This window comes from Mustela putorius, unplaced genomic scaffold (assembly GCF_011764305.1).
Source record: "Mustela putorius furo isolate JIRA1106 unplaced genomic scaffold, ASM1176430v1.1 tig00000660_pilon_pilon_pilon, whole genome shotgun sequence".
In the NCBI taxonomy this organism is placed as follows: Eukaryota; Metazoa; Chordata; class Mammalia; order Carnivora; family Mustelidae; genus Mustela; species Mustela putorius.
This window is the reverse complement of record NW_025421437.1, coordinates 290,913-303,913: the sequence shown is the minus strand read 5'-3', so window position 1 is coordinate 303,913 and position 13,001 is coordinate 290,913. Positions and strand designations below refer to the sequence as shown.

The following is a 13,001-nucleotide window of genomic DNA, read 5'->3' as shown; positions in this document are numbered from 1 at the left end:
TCGGCCTGTGACCGAGTGTTTCTGTCTCTGGCACACAGCCCCGTTTGGAGTCTCCAAACCCAGCACATTCCTGTGCAATGCTCTTCTAGTGGAGGAAATTGGGTCTTCTGGGATCTGCCACTTGTGAGGTCCCTGCTCAGAGCACTGGCCCCACTGTGCTGTGGATCACAGTTTAAGGTAATGCGGAGCTGAGCACTCGCTCCTGAGCATCTCTATAGTCTCTGTAGTCAGCTTCACTGCTCTAATACCTGAGAGCTCTGCTACACTCAGACATACCTGATCCTTCTGTGACCCTGTGGCACCTAAGGCCACACTGTCCCGGCGAGGGCTCCACCCCCACTTAGCCTCTGGAGCGATTTCCCTCAGTGGAGCAGACTTCTAAAAGTTCTGGTTTTGTGCTCTGTTGATCCACTGCTTGCTGGGCTCTGGCCCCTCCCACTGCGGTCTATCTTCCCATTGCTTTGGGTTCATTTCTCCACATGTCCTACCTTTCAGAAAGTGGTCCATTTTCTGTTTCTAGAAAATTTTCTTCTCAATCTCCTCTTGGGTTTGTAGATGTTCAAAATGGTTTGCTAACTATCTAACTGAACTTCTGCGACCTGATGTCACCTCCATCTGCTACTCATCTGCCATATTCCGTTGATCTATTTTTAATTTCTTAAAGAACCTCCACACTATTTTCCAAAGTGACTGCACCAACTTGCATTCCCACCAACAGTGTAAGAGGGTTCCCCTTTCTTCAAATCCTCTCCAACACATGTTGTTTACTCTTTTGTTAATTTTGGCCATTCTAACTGGTGTAAGGTGGTATCTCAGTGTGTGTGTGTGTGTGTGTGTGTGTGTGTGTGTTTTAATTTCTTTTAAAAAATTTTTATTAATTTTTAAATTTCTCTTCAGTGTGGTTTTGATTTGAATCTCCCTGATGGCTTACAGCACTTTTCTTAAGCCACTAATTTATCTTCAGAGCTGGAGCTGCAGAATGTTTAAAAATAACCCAGGTAGGGGCACCTGGGTGGCCCAGTGGTTAAAGCCTCTGCCTTTGGCTTGGGTCATGATCCCAGGGTCCTGGGATGGAGCCCCACGTCGAGCTCTCTGCTCTGCGGGGAACCTGCTTTCTCCTTTCTCTCTGCCTGCCTCTCTGCCTACTTGTGATATCTGTCAAATAAATAAATAAATAAACAAAACAAAACAAAACAAAAACAACCCAGGTAGCCGCAGAGAAGCAGTGTGGCCAGAACGCCAGTAGAGGGCACTGGGTTATTTGCAATAACTTCGGAAGGGCAGGAGAGGTCTATTAACCGGCCTTTGGATGAGAAAAAAAAAAAAAAAAGGTACACAACATTTTTTATCTCACTAATTCTGTGGGAGAACAATGGAATTTAAAAAAGTAAAAATGGAAAAATTCATCTTTAGGTCTGAATTCTATACAGTGAATGTTTTCAGTGCTGGCTGTTGATAGGTTACAAAGAGCTGACACAACCTAATGTGCACACACTCTCTCTCTTTTTTATTTATATATTTTTTATTTCTTTTTAGTGTTCCAAGATTCATTGTTTATGCACCACACCCGGTGCTCCATGCAATATGTACCCTCCATAATACCTACCACCAGGCTGACCCAACCCTGTACCCCTTCCCTTCCAATACCCTCGGTTTGTTTTTCAGAGTCCACAGTCTTTCATGGTTTGTGTCCCCCTCCAATTTCCTCCAACTCACTTCTCTCCATCTCGCATCTAGCCATGTCTTCCGAAAACACTCTCTCTTGATATACTTTTCCCAATACATTTCAGTTTGCCTGGGGGGTGATGGTAAAGTAGTCCAATTATTCAAAGATCAGGTTTTGGAAGTAGTTTGACTCTTTTAACTTTGTGGAGACAGTTGGAATAAAAGAAATGCTGATTATGCAATATTTGGTTTCTAATGAATATTGTTTTTCCCTCTAGAATTCTGATTCCCATCTTTCATTCTTTCCTCCCTATTTTCCTTCAGAATCTCCAGTGGGTGCTTTGTTACTATAATCTTCTTTGGGGGAATTGATGCGTAAGCTTATTATTCCTGTTCCTTCCTATTCCTTCCCTTGGTGTCTTTGGATACCAAGATTGATTCTTGTCCCTTGCCTTATCATCTCTCCTTTCTCAGAAACCTCAGTTGGAAAAAGTTAGGAGGAGATGGAGGAAGCTGGGGCAATGGGGGATGGCTGATTTTGGAAAACATATTCAGTGGCTTTCCTGTTGATTACTTGGGTTCTCTCAGCTCCTTCATTCCCCACCTCCATGCCTGCCCCCGTCGCCCAGGGCACCTGGCTTCCGTCACATGGCCAAAGCTCTTTATTTTAGCTCTAGGAACTCTCCCCCTTTCCATTCCGTTCACATCTGTCCTATCCATCTTTAGGCCTCTGATATTTGTTGTCTCCTAAAATTATTTCAGATTTCTCTCTTCAGATAATACATCACGGTTACAGCTCACTGGGTAAGTAAGTGATTTTCACTGCTAAAGGTTTAAAACATGTCATAAAAACAACTTAAAATATTATGTATTATATTATCAAAAAAAGCAATAACTCGTAATTATCTCAGGACTTTCAAATTTGTTATAGCAATATAAAAGTGCTCTTACCAAGGGACTGCTCCATCTTCCCTTTGGATTCATCTGTACTTTGCTTTTAGTTAAACCAATCTCACCTGTTTTGAAACAGTTAAAAATTTCTAAAGCCTCGCTCATATAACTTCAGCAGATTCTTCGACTCAAGTAGGGATAACAATTTATTTTGAATAATTTATTTTGAAAAGAGTCCTAAGACTTAAAATAGGATGGTTGTAAGGTAATTTATTTATGTAAAATTAGTGGCAGTTATGTTTGTTAGGGCAAATCAGCTGAAACAGAGATTGAGAATATCCATAAAGGAAAAGGTTGAGAAAAGAAAAATTTGACCTACAGAATAAGTAGCAGGAAGAAGGATGGAGAACAGGGAAAAGCAAACAAGAGATATACAGTAAGGTTTGGTTTTTTTTGAGAATTTATCTTAGGAGTTTACCTGTGAAATAATTATAAGAAAGATAATTTATGGAACATGTAAATGAATATAAAAAGTCAAGAAAATATGAATTATTTCCTTCTTCCGAGACAGTAAGAAATGGGAAAAGGGAATAAAGCAATATTAAGTTTAGAATTTTTGTAAATTTCCTCCTTTCCTTAAGCATATCTATACTCTGCTCTGAAAACCTAACACATTTCAACTCTCTAGCTATAAATGCCTTAATACAGGTTGTTTTATAATAAAGTTTCAAAGGTATCCTTTACTGTACTTCAGAGTGCTGTATTTTATAGGCAATCAAGTCATTATTGGTCAGATTGATATACAAAGGAGACCTCTCTCTTTGGTTACATATGATTGAGACTTGGTGTAAACTCTTTATATCTGAATTCTTATCCTCAGTAGAATTCCATTTTGGATGCATCTTTTTACGAATAATCACTGGATACCCGTTGTGTCAGACTTTTATGCTCAGTCCGGGCCTATGTAGAAGGGCAGCTATAGAAAGCCTATTGTGACTTGAGTCTTTGAGGAACAGGGGAACTTAAATCTTCCCCCTGCTTCATTTATTTGCAGGGCTCCTAAACCTGATTCAAGCATGGTTGTTGCAGATATTAGTATCTTATAGATGCTCTGGGAGGGGTGTTTCTCTGCTCATGGTAGGTCTACCACAAGACCTATGTCTTAGGATGTACACGGTTCAGTGATAAGCAGGGTAACACAGTGTGCTGGAGCCACTTAGCATGGTTTCAATTTTAGAGATCTAGGAGAGAAGTTGCCCAAAACCTGAGGGTTCTTACTACAGGCTGTTCTTACAGAAAAAAAGGAGGCAGAGTAAACCCACCCACATACACCCTAGCCCAGGCCCTTTGCCTGTATTGTGAATAGGGGACATGGAATTGAAGAAAAGAAAATAATTTAAAAAAGAAAGAATAAAAAAGAAAAACACAAGGTGTTCAGGCTCAGTGGCCCCAGGTAGTCTGTATATTGTCTTTGGGAGGCTGGGACATTGAGTTGAGTGGTTGTAGGATAGAGGTAGAGGGATGCTGATTGTAGGAACCAGAGAGGCTTGGAAGATTTGGGGGATATGACAGATGTTTTGTTTTGGAAGTAAGACCTACAGTAGATAGAATTGACTACAACCCTTCAGCTAAGAAAGCTGAATGCTGGAGAGTTGGAGGGGATTGGAGTCATTAATTGACGTTTTGTAGGAATAGGTACTGTGTAGGCAGTAACACTAATAACTTCATTCTTTGGCCCCTTCTTTCTCCTGAAGGCTTGGGAGGGCTGTCCTGATAGTGCAATAAGAAAAGAGTAGAGCCAAGAGTTCTACCTTTATGCAGGAAAGAAGGCTTTTGAGAAATTGTCACCATTTTCAAGGAAGTCAGGAATGGCAGAACAATAAAGAAATGTGCAAGACTAGTAGTGTGAGAAGATACCTGAAAGCAAAATGTCATTGGCAGACCGGTACTGGGGCCTATAGCTTCTCCTTCCCTGGGTGTTGCAGAGTGTGTCTAACTTTGGCTGCTTGCAGCTGTGGGTAGTTGGCAATGAAGAGGCAATAGAAGACCCCTGGGCAGCTACAGCAGCGGTAAGGAGTCTTTACTTTTTGTACCAGAGACCTTGACCTTCAATTACTTGTGGGTTCTTAGCTTCAACCCAGATGGCTGAAGCTACTTTACATATGACCTTTGCATAAATGTGATACTGTTGTTCATATTTTAAGGTTTTTATAGCATTTGGTAACCAAAACACATAAATCTATTCCTATCTGCTAGACATTCAAATTTACTATTTTGGTATATGGGATGAAGGATAAAAGTTTACACAATCAAAAGAAATGCATATTTGATTTCAGATTAATTGAATGGAAGATAGAAAAATGAAAATGCATTAACTCTCACAGTAGCTTTAAACAGAATAAACTATGGACTTTTCAAAGGATTATGATTACCCTTAATCATGCCAAAATGAAGCTTGAAGCAATTATGGGTAATATAGATGTATTATTAATACCAGCTGAAATCCAGGTTTTGATTATGTAAGAAAATAGACTTTTTGGCAGATGGTGCACTTAAAAGTTCAAGTAAATCTAAGTTTTTAAATACAGAAGATATAGGGAGCATTTCTGCTTGATGAACCCAGATTTTTTCCTCCACAGGGAATATGTTGAAACTGGAATTATCTCAGTGATCTCTAAGTGTGATTCTGTACTTTAGAAAGTAACTGTGCCTTTATTTTGCTGAATTCTCAAGTTTATAATTTTTCCAATGCATTGTGTTTGTCAATTTTTGGAAAATATTTATTTATTTATTTATTTATTTTTGACATGCGCAAATTCCATTAGTTTTTCTTCTATTTTCTTAAGCTTTCTTTTTTTATTTTCAGAGATTTATTTATTTATTTATTTAGTTGGGGAGGGACAAATGGAGAGGGAGAGTGGATCCCAAGCAGACTCCCCACTGAACATGAGCCTGACATGAGGCTCAATTTCACCATCTTGAGATCATGACCTGAGCTGAAATCAAGCGTTGCATGCTTAACAGACTGAACCACGTAGGTGCCACTCCCCTTTCTTAACCTCTTTTTGATTCTCTTTCTACAGGAAGTCCCTGGATTGCTGTAGTGCAAATGGGTACCATGGTGAGTGGGAGATTCTTTCTTGCTACAGTAGTGTGATCCCTAGATGAATCAGGCATGGAAGCAGGACAAATCAATGGACTGAAGTTGATATACGTAATAGAACGGTTTCTTTTAGTTCAACAAGGGCAAGAAAGAATCTTTGTTCAGTCAGACCTGCAGACCAAGGTTAAGGATCTCAGCACTGTTGTCTCACGTTTTGGCTTCAGTATTCTATAGCAGGGTGTCTGCCCTACTTTTTTCCTACTCCTGCTAATAAGAGGAGCAGCATTTTGATTCTTCAGGAAGTGGAAGTGGTAAAGAGACCAGAGCCTCTGTCTTGGGAAATCACATTATCTTTCATCAATTAGGCAATTGTATTTCATGGGAGAATGTGATTTGAATTTCATATGAGTATAAAACTAGTGGAAGAATTTGGTTGCAAATATCCAATGTAACTTCTTAGAGTAGGGGAATGAAATAGAAAATGACAGCAAGTATGAGAGAAATAGACAAAGAGATGATAGAGATCAGAATATTACCTGAAAATAACACACAGGTACATTCTAACCATCTGCAAATTCACGAGGTCTTTCTAACAGCTTCACAACTAGATGCTATCTTTAGGAAAATGTAAGTGGAGATTACTGATTGGGATGAAGGGAATCCCCTAAAGTGACAACACACATTTTATTTTAGAACACTTTATTAGTTCAAATGAATCATTAGCAAGAAGAAAGAAGACATAGTTTCTTCTTTTAAGAAGTTTATCCCACCAAAGGAAAAAGAAAGGACAAATACAAACAAGACAGAAAAGAACTAACATTCATTAAACACTTATTTTCTGGGAACTTTCCTAAATATAGCATTAAAACACTAGGTTTGCTTATACAGTATACCATAGTTTTTGCATATACCGTATTTGTGACAAAACTATGAACTAGGTATTATTATCATATATCTTATTGATAAAAGCTGAGAGTTAAAAAGTTGAATAGCTTGCCCAAAGTCACATCAATTAAAAGACAGACTTCAGATCCTGAACTCTTAGTCACTATGCTTAGTCACACCTCATTGACACCTTCAGTGCCCTTTTGTTGCTCATTGGGGAATAAACCCATCTTTATATGTGCCTAATGGTTGAACAGGTGGAACATGAAGGCTTATCCACTTGGCTTGCTGATAAGAGTCAGATGGGCAGAAGAGGAGTGGTTGTATGGCCACAAGATGTTTAAAGAGTCAAGAAAAAACTATGAATTGGTCCTACACAGAGGCAGTTGAATAATTTCCTGGACTGATTCCATGTCTTAATTTCCTCTTTTTAAAAAAGTAATTTTCTTAATTTGCTAGACCATCCTCTAATAAGGGGCTCACAGATGTTTATTCATTATATTAAAAATGCAAGTTTTAATGGTGCAGTCTTAAGAGACTCAAACAAGTAACAATTAGCTCCGTGGCTCTTGGCCAAGCAGTGCTAATGTCTAAATTCATCGAATATTTCATCTGGCCAGACTGTAGGATGGCATTTTCCGTGCATCTTGACTTTCTGCAGTAAATGGCTCTACCAAGGAAATGAGCCACTATCTTAGTCTTCTTCCCTGTACCAGTTGGTTTTAATGACACTTTCAGTCTTCCCATAATTTCTTAAAGTTGCTTAAACAGAAACTGTTCATTTATTATTCATTTAGCCATTTAGTCCTTCTTTCTTCTTTCCTTTCCTCTTCCTTCCACTCATCCTTCTTCTCTACTCTTTCATGACATGCCACCTCCCTCCCTTTAACAGTGATTACTAGGATCCCAAGAAATGCTAGTCTTTGTTCTGTGTACTGTTGGGGATAGATAGATGCTATGATTGATTTTTTTCATCCATTTAATGAATATTTATTCAGTGCCTACTGTATGCCAGGCTCTATTTCATAAGCTAGGAACAGAGGTGGGTACACAATAAAGTTTCTTTTTCTCGGGGCGCCTGGGTGGCTCAGTGGGTTAAGCCGCTGCCTTTGGCTCAGGTCATGATCTCAGCGTCCTGGGATCGAGTCCTGCATCGGGCTCTCTGCTCAGCAGGGAGCCTGCTTCCCTCTCTCTCTGCTTGCCTCTCCATCTACTTGTGATTTCTCTCTGTCAAATAAATAAATAAAATCTTAAAAAAAATTAAAAAAAAAGTTTCTTTTTCTCAGTGAGTTGTATTCCTGGGTATGTACTGGGAGACAGATTAAAAAAAATTATATATATATATATAAAATGTCAAGTAGCGATAAGAACTCTGAATAAAAATGAAGAGAGTAGAGAGAGATGTGATGGAGAATGTATTATTTTTACATAGGCTAGTCAGGGAAGGGCTCTCTGACAAGATTATATTTGATCACAAAAACATTTATCTGAGGGAAAGTAGCAAGGCCCTCAGGGAATTAATTTCTAACAGGGAGAAAAGGTGTAAAGGTAAGTAAGTATAACAGAAAGTAGTAATGGGAAGTGCTGTAATGGGGTGTCAATGAAGAGCTGCTAAACTGGGTAAGTTTGGAGGAAGAGGACATAACTGCCTGCTGGGGAGATGGTGCTATGGAGAGTAAGCTCTACTTTCTAGGGGGTAACTCAACACATGCCTCCTGGTTAAGTCTTTTTCCCAGGCCTTCCCTTGAAGGAGGACCATTCTCCTTGGTTATGAGACAGTTGGGCTGCATACCAAACCAAGGTGTCTTCTGTTAAGATGCTGATATTCTAAGTATGAAACGAGTAATATAGTGGGTTCACTTTTTCTTTTAATTGTATACTTCCTGAAATCATATTTCCTTTTTATAAGAAGACTAATGTTCCAAGCTCAATGTTGGCCACCAAAGGAAAGAAGGCAAAGGGAGTACTCTTGTTTTTAGCTTTGTATTCAAGATTAGGATGCCCTTATTTTTACTTGTTTTGGTCAATGCAGCAAGGTCCTAGCTCTTCTACTATAATGTAAATAATGCACTGAAAAAGAAAGTGCCTAACACAGCATCAGCTAACATTTAACTATTAGCTAGATAGAGTGCAAACAAGGAAATATAAAAATGAAACATAGAAATTTATAGAATTTAATAGTTTAATTTTTAAAATGGGAGATTTGCAAGGACAGGATATAAGAAACCAAATGGGGAAGTAATAGGTGAAAAAGGTACAGGGTGGATGGAAAGATGAAGGAAAGAGAAAAAGGGATATTACTTAATTTCACAGAACAGATGTATCCAAATTATGAAATTGATCCAATTGAGACCTCTTCAGATATTAGTTATAGATGTGTTTAGAAGACCAAGATATTTATACCTTGATTAGCTACTTGAAGCAAAGGAGACCATAGAGTGGGGCATGGGCTCTGCAGGAGCAAAGGCAAACTTGTGATAACTGAAGTAGTATGCCTTAAAAACAAGCAGGGATTTAGAAGGGGCTGAGGGTATTGGAAGAGACAAAAGAAGAAGAGGAAAGTGGAGAGAGAAGCAACAATATGGAAGGGTAGCTGGTGCTGAAGTCAGGGAAATAGCCAAGAGACCTTCATCAACACAAATATCTTTTTAGGTTTCTTTAACATGAGCTAAATATATATATATATATATATATATATATATATATATATATGTTTATATATAGATATATATAAAATTATTATTATTAGTTTCAGGGGTAGAATTTAGTGATTCATCAATTGCATGTAACACCCAATGCTCATTACATCAAGGCCCTCCTTAATCATTTCCTAATTCTCCCTTCTCCCTACCCACTTCCCCTCCCACAACCCTGTTTGTTTCCTAGACTTCAGCATCTCTTATGGTTCGCCTCCCTCTCAATTTTCATCTTATATTATTTTTCCTTTCCTTTCCTTCCCTTCCCTATGTTCATTTGTTTTGTTCTTAGATTTCACATATGAATGAAATCAGATGGTATTTGTCTTTCTCGGACTGACTTATTTCCCTTAGCACAATACCTTCTAGTTCCATCCAACACAAATACCTGTTATTGAATTGTTAAATCATTTCCATTGCTGCAATGTAGATTCCCACCCAAACCATCAGTAATATTTTCTATTCACTCAAAATAGAGGGTGCACTGGGTGGAAATTAAGGATAAGAACAACCTAAGGCAGAGAGAGGAGCGTTGAGCTGGCTGGAAGTGAATAATGAGAGGACTCCTGATCTCAATATTTATTCATTCAGCAGAGGCAGCTGTTAGAGAATGTCACCCCCCACCCCCCTAAAAAGGGGAGAAATCCTGAGGATGCCACTGAATTTTTCTACAATCTATAACATGGAGATTTAAATCCATCTTTATCTAGATATTAAGAAATAGGTCAATGCCAGCTGATATCAGGATTACATATACTTTAAAAACTATTATAAATTTTCATTAGGATGTTAGTGAATCAGAACATCAGATGTGAAGATGAAAGCTGAAACTCCAGTGTTCAACATGAAGGGAAAGGGAATGTTTGAAGTTTAGCACTAAGTGACTCTTCCTTTTAATAGATGGGAATAAAACTGTCTTTGGTCAAGAATTATCTTATTTGTCTGTATCTCAGGAGGGTCTTTCACAGAAGTTGGCTTTTGTTACCAGGATACTGGGAGTTGGGGGGTCAGGTTCTATGCTATTATTTCTTTTCATAGTTCTGACTACACATTTGGAAACTTTGAATGTCTCACTCAATTTCTCTGTTTTTGAAGCTGTGGAAAACCCCAACTATCAATAGAGGGAAAACCTGCATAAGACTGAGCAGGAAGATGACTGAATCATTATAGTACTCTTTAATTTGAATACTGATTAGCCAAGAACACTGAGTATTCAAAAACCTTCCAGTCCTGTTGGGAGACTTCTGATTTCTGATAAGATGATTCACTCAGCCTTGGTTGCTTTCTCCTCCATACCAATGCTAAATCACTGCAGATATCAGAGGAAAGTCAGTGGGACCGGCAGTCTACTGAAAAACAAATAAGCAAACAAATTCAGAACACTGAACAAAGAGCATGTCTAGGTTTCAAGGTATGGGAAATGTCAACCCTACTCCCCCAAAGTCCTAGACAAAGAAAGCTTTATGGGAGAGTGCTACCAAATTTTCAGTGAAAGAAAATTACTGTTTTATATAAGTTTTATAAATAAAGAAAGAGGAAAAACTTCCAAACTCATTTTTTTAGGCTAGTATGACCTTAAGCCAGATAAAGACAAGATTAGGGAAGATAATTAAAGGTCCACTTAATTATGACTTGCATGTGAAAATCCCAAATAACATATGTAACTAAGTCCATCAGTGTATTGCAAATATCTGATCAAGTAAGAATGGTTAACTTCAGAAATTCTATCAGTGTACTTCACTATATTAATTGACTAAACAAGATTTCTTTCATGTTTATCTTGATAAATGCAGCACAAGCTTCTGATAAATTTCCACATCTATTAATGATTATACAAAACTTCTGCATGCTCTGTTCCTGCCAGTTGAGTTATATGCTTCCCACGAGTCTGTTGTGTTTGTTCCCAAAGCTCTTAATACCGGTTGTACTTGCTATTGTAATTATGTAATTTAGTTAAATATTATATAAACCAAAGAATTTTAAGTGTGAAAAGAGAATTGTTTCTCTGAAAATTCAATCGAAAGTTTTGGAAAGACTTGTTAAAGGCAAGTTGCTAATAAATATTGCTATCATACTGTTTTAATTCTATCATATTAAAAGTGCAGGCCTTGGTCCTACATCAAAAGATTGGTCAATGAATATGGATTTGTATGTTTCAAGTTAAAAAAATAATGAGTACATCACTTTGTATGATTTCTTTTTATTGACTTTTATTTTGTTCATTTTCCAATTGGTTCTGAGTTACATAAAATAAGAGGGTTCCCAATGCAATATTTGGAAAAACAGTACTAATACTAAATTCCCAGTATCACTTCTCCCATTCTTTTCAGCCTGTCATTTGATTATGAAGAGGGCTTGTAAGTGAATTAATATGCTTTCATCCTACCTAGCCAGCTGTGTCACAGCATGAGTAGAAAAGATGTGTTTGACTGTCTATGTTAGGATTCTCTTTCTCCAAAATAATTAAATCTACAAGAGACCAGAGATTTAGGGATTCTAAATTCTCCTGCTCCTTCCTTCCTTCCTTCCTTCCTTCCTTCCTTCCTTTCTTCCTTCCTTCCTTCCTTCCTTTCTTTTTGCCATTTCTGAAACTCATCCTCTGTCAACCATGTATCCCCAAGTATGAATAAATACGATATATGAAACCTCTCTCTGTTCTCCTCTGCTGTAGATCTCAGCCACTAGAAATACTTTTTGTCGTTGTGAGAATGCACTGGCATACAATTCCAGTATGTCTTTTTTAGAGTTGTACAAATTGAATAGCATTCTAGAGCCAGATTTCCAGAGAAATAACAACACAATAATGTTGCAACTTTTATTTATTTTTTTAACATCTTAATTTATTTTTTTTCAGTGTTCCAGGATTCATGATTCATTGTTAATGTTGCAACTTTTAAAAGTTGGTTAAGATACAAAAAAATTTTGGAGGAAAAGATCACAGAAAGGTGTTAAATATGATTCATATATAGGTAGGTACATAAATTGAACTCCTAATGCTCATCGCTTTCTGGTTTATGTGGAAACTGTATATTTCTCTTTTACCAGTATAAAGAAAATCAGAAATGGGGCATGAAATGGGAAATGCTTAAAGTGCAGAGTTACTTGTAGGGATTTTGGGGTTTTCTTTTATGAGAAAATATGTATATTTTCTCAATTTACCAATTACCAAGAATGTATATTTTATACACTTTATTTTCATTCAGGGTTATTGAGGTATAATATGCATACAACAAATGTCACTGTGTTTAAATGTACAGTTTAATGAGTCTTACTAAGTTTATGTTGTTATATGAAAACCACCACTATTAAGTTATAGTATATTTCCACTAGATTAAAGTTTCTTTTGCCTGTTTTTCAGTCTTTCCTTCTTCCCAGTCCCTGTAACCACTGATCTGATTTCTATCTCTATAGTTTTGCCTATTCTAGAATGTCATGTAAGTGAAATAATTAAAAAAAATTTTTTTTCTGGCTGGGCTTTATTCTTTAGCATAATTCTTTGGATATTTATCCAGGTTGTTGCATATAATAGTACAGACATTCTTTTTATTGCTGAGTGATATACCATTGTGTGATGTACTTCAACTTGTTTATCCATTTACTTGTTTGTTTTAAAAAATAAGTTTTTATTTTAATTCCAGCTAGTTAACATACAGTGTTATATTAGTTTCAGGTGTTCGATATAGTAATTCAACAGTTCCGTACATCATCCTGTGTTCATCAGACGTGCATTCCTTAATTTCCATCAGCCATTTAACCATCCC

At 37.4% G+C, this 13,001-nt stretch overlaps 1 non-coding gene across 1 annotated transcript; it reads left to right on the top strand.

Annotated features, from left to right (window-relative positions):
• The first annotated feature begins 3,817 nt into the window (after positions 1–3,817).
• LOC123392881 lies at positions 3,818–3,931 on the top strand. The gene has a single exon (XR_006607564.1). It is a non-coding gene; the product is annotated as a small nucleolar RNA SNORA51 (small nucleolar RNA).
• The last annotated feature ends 9,070 nt before the right edge of the window (positions 3,932–13,001 follow it).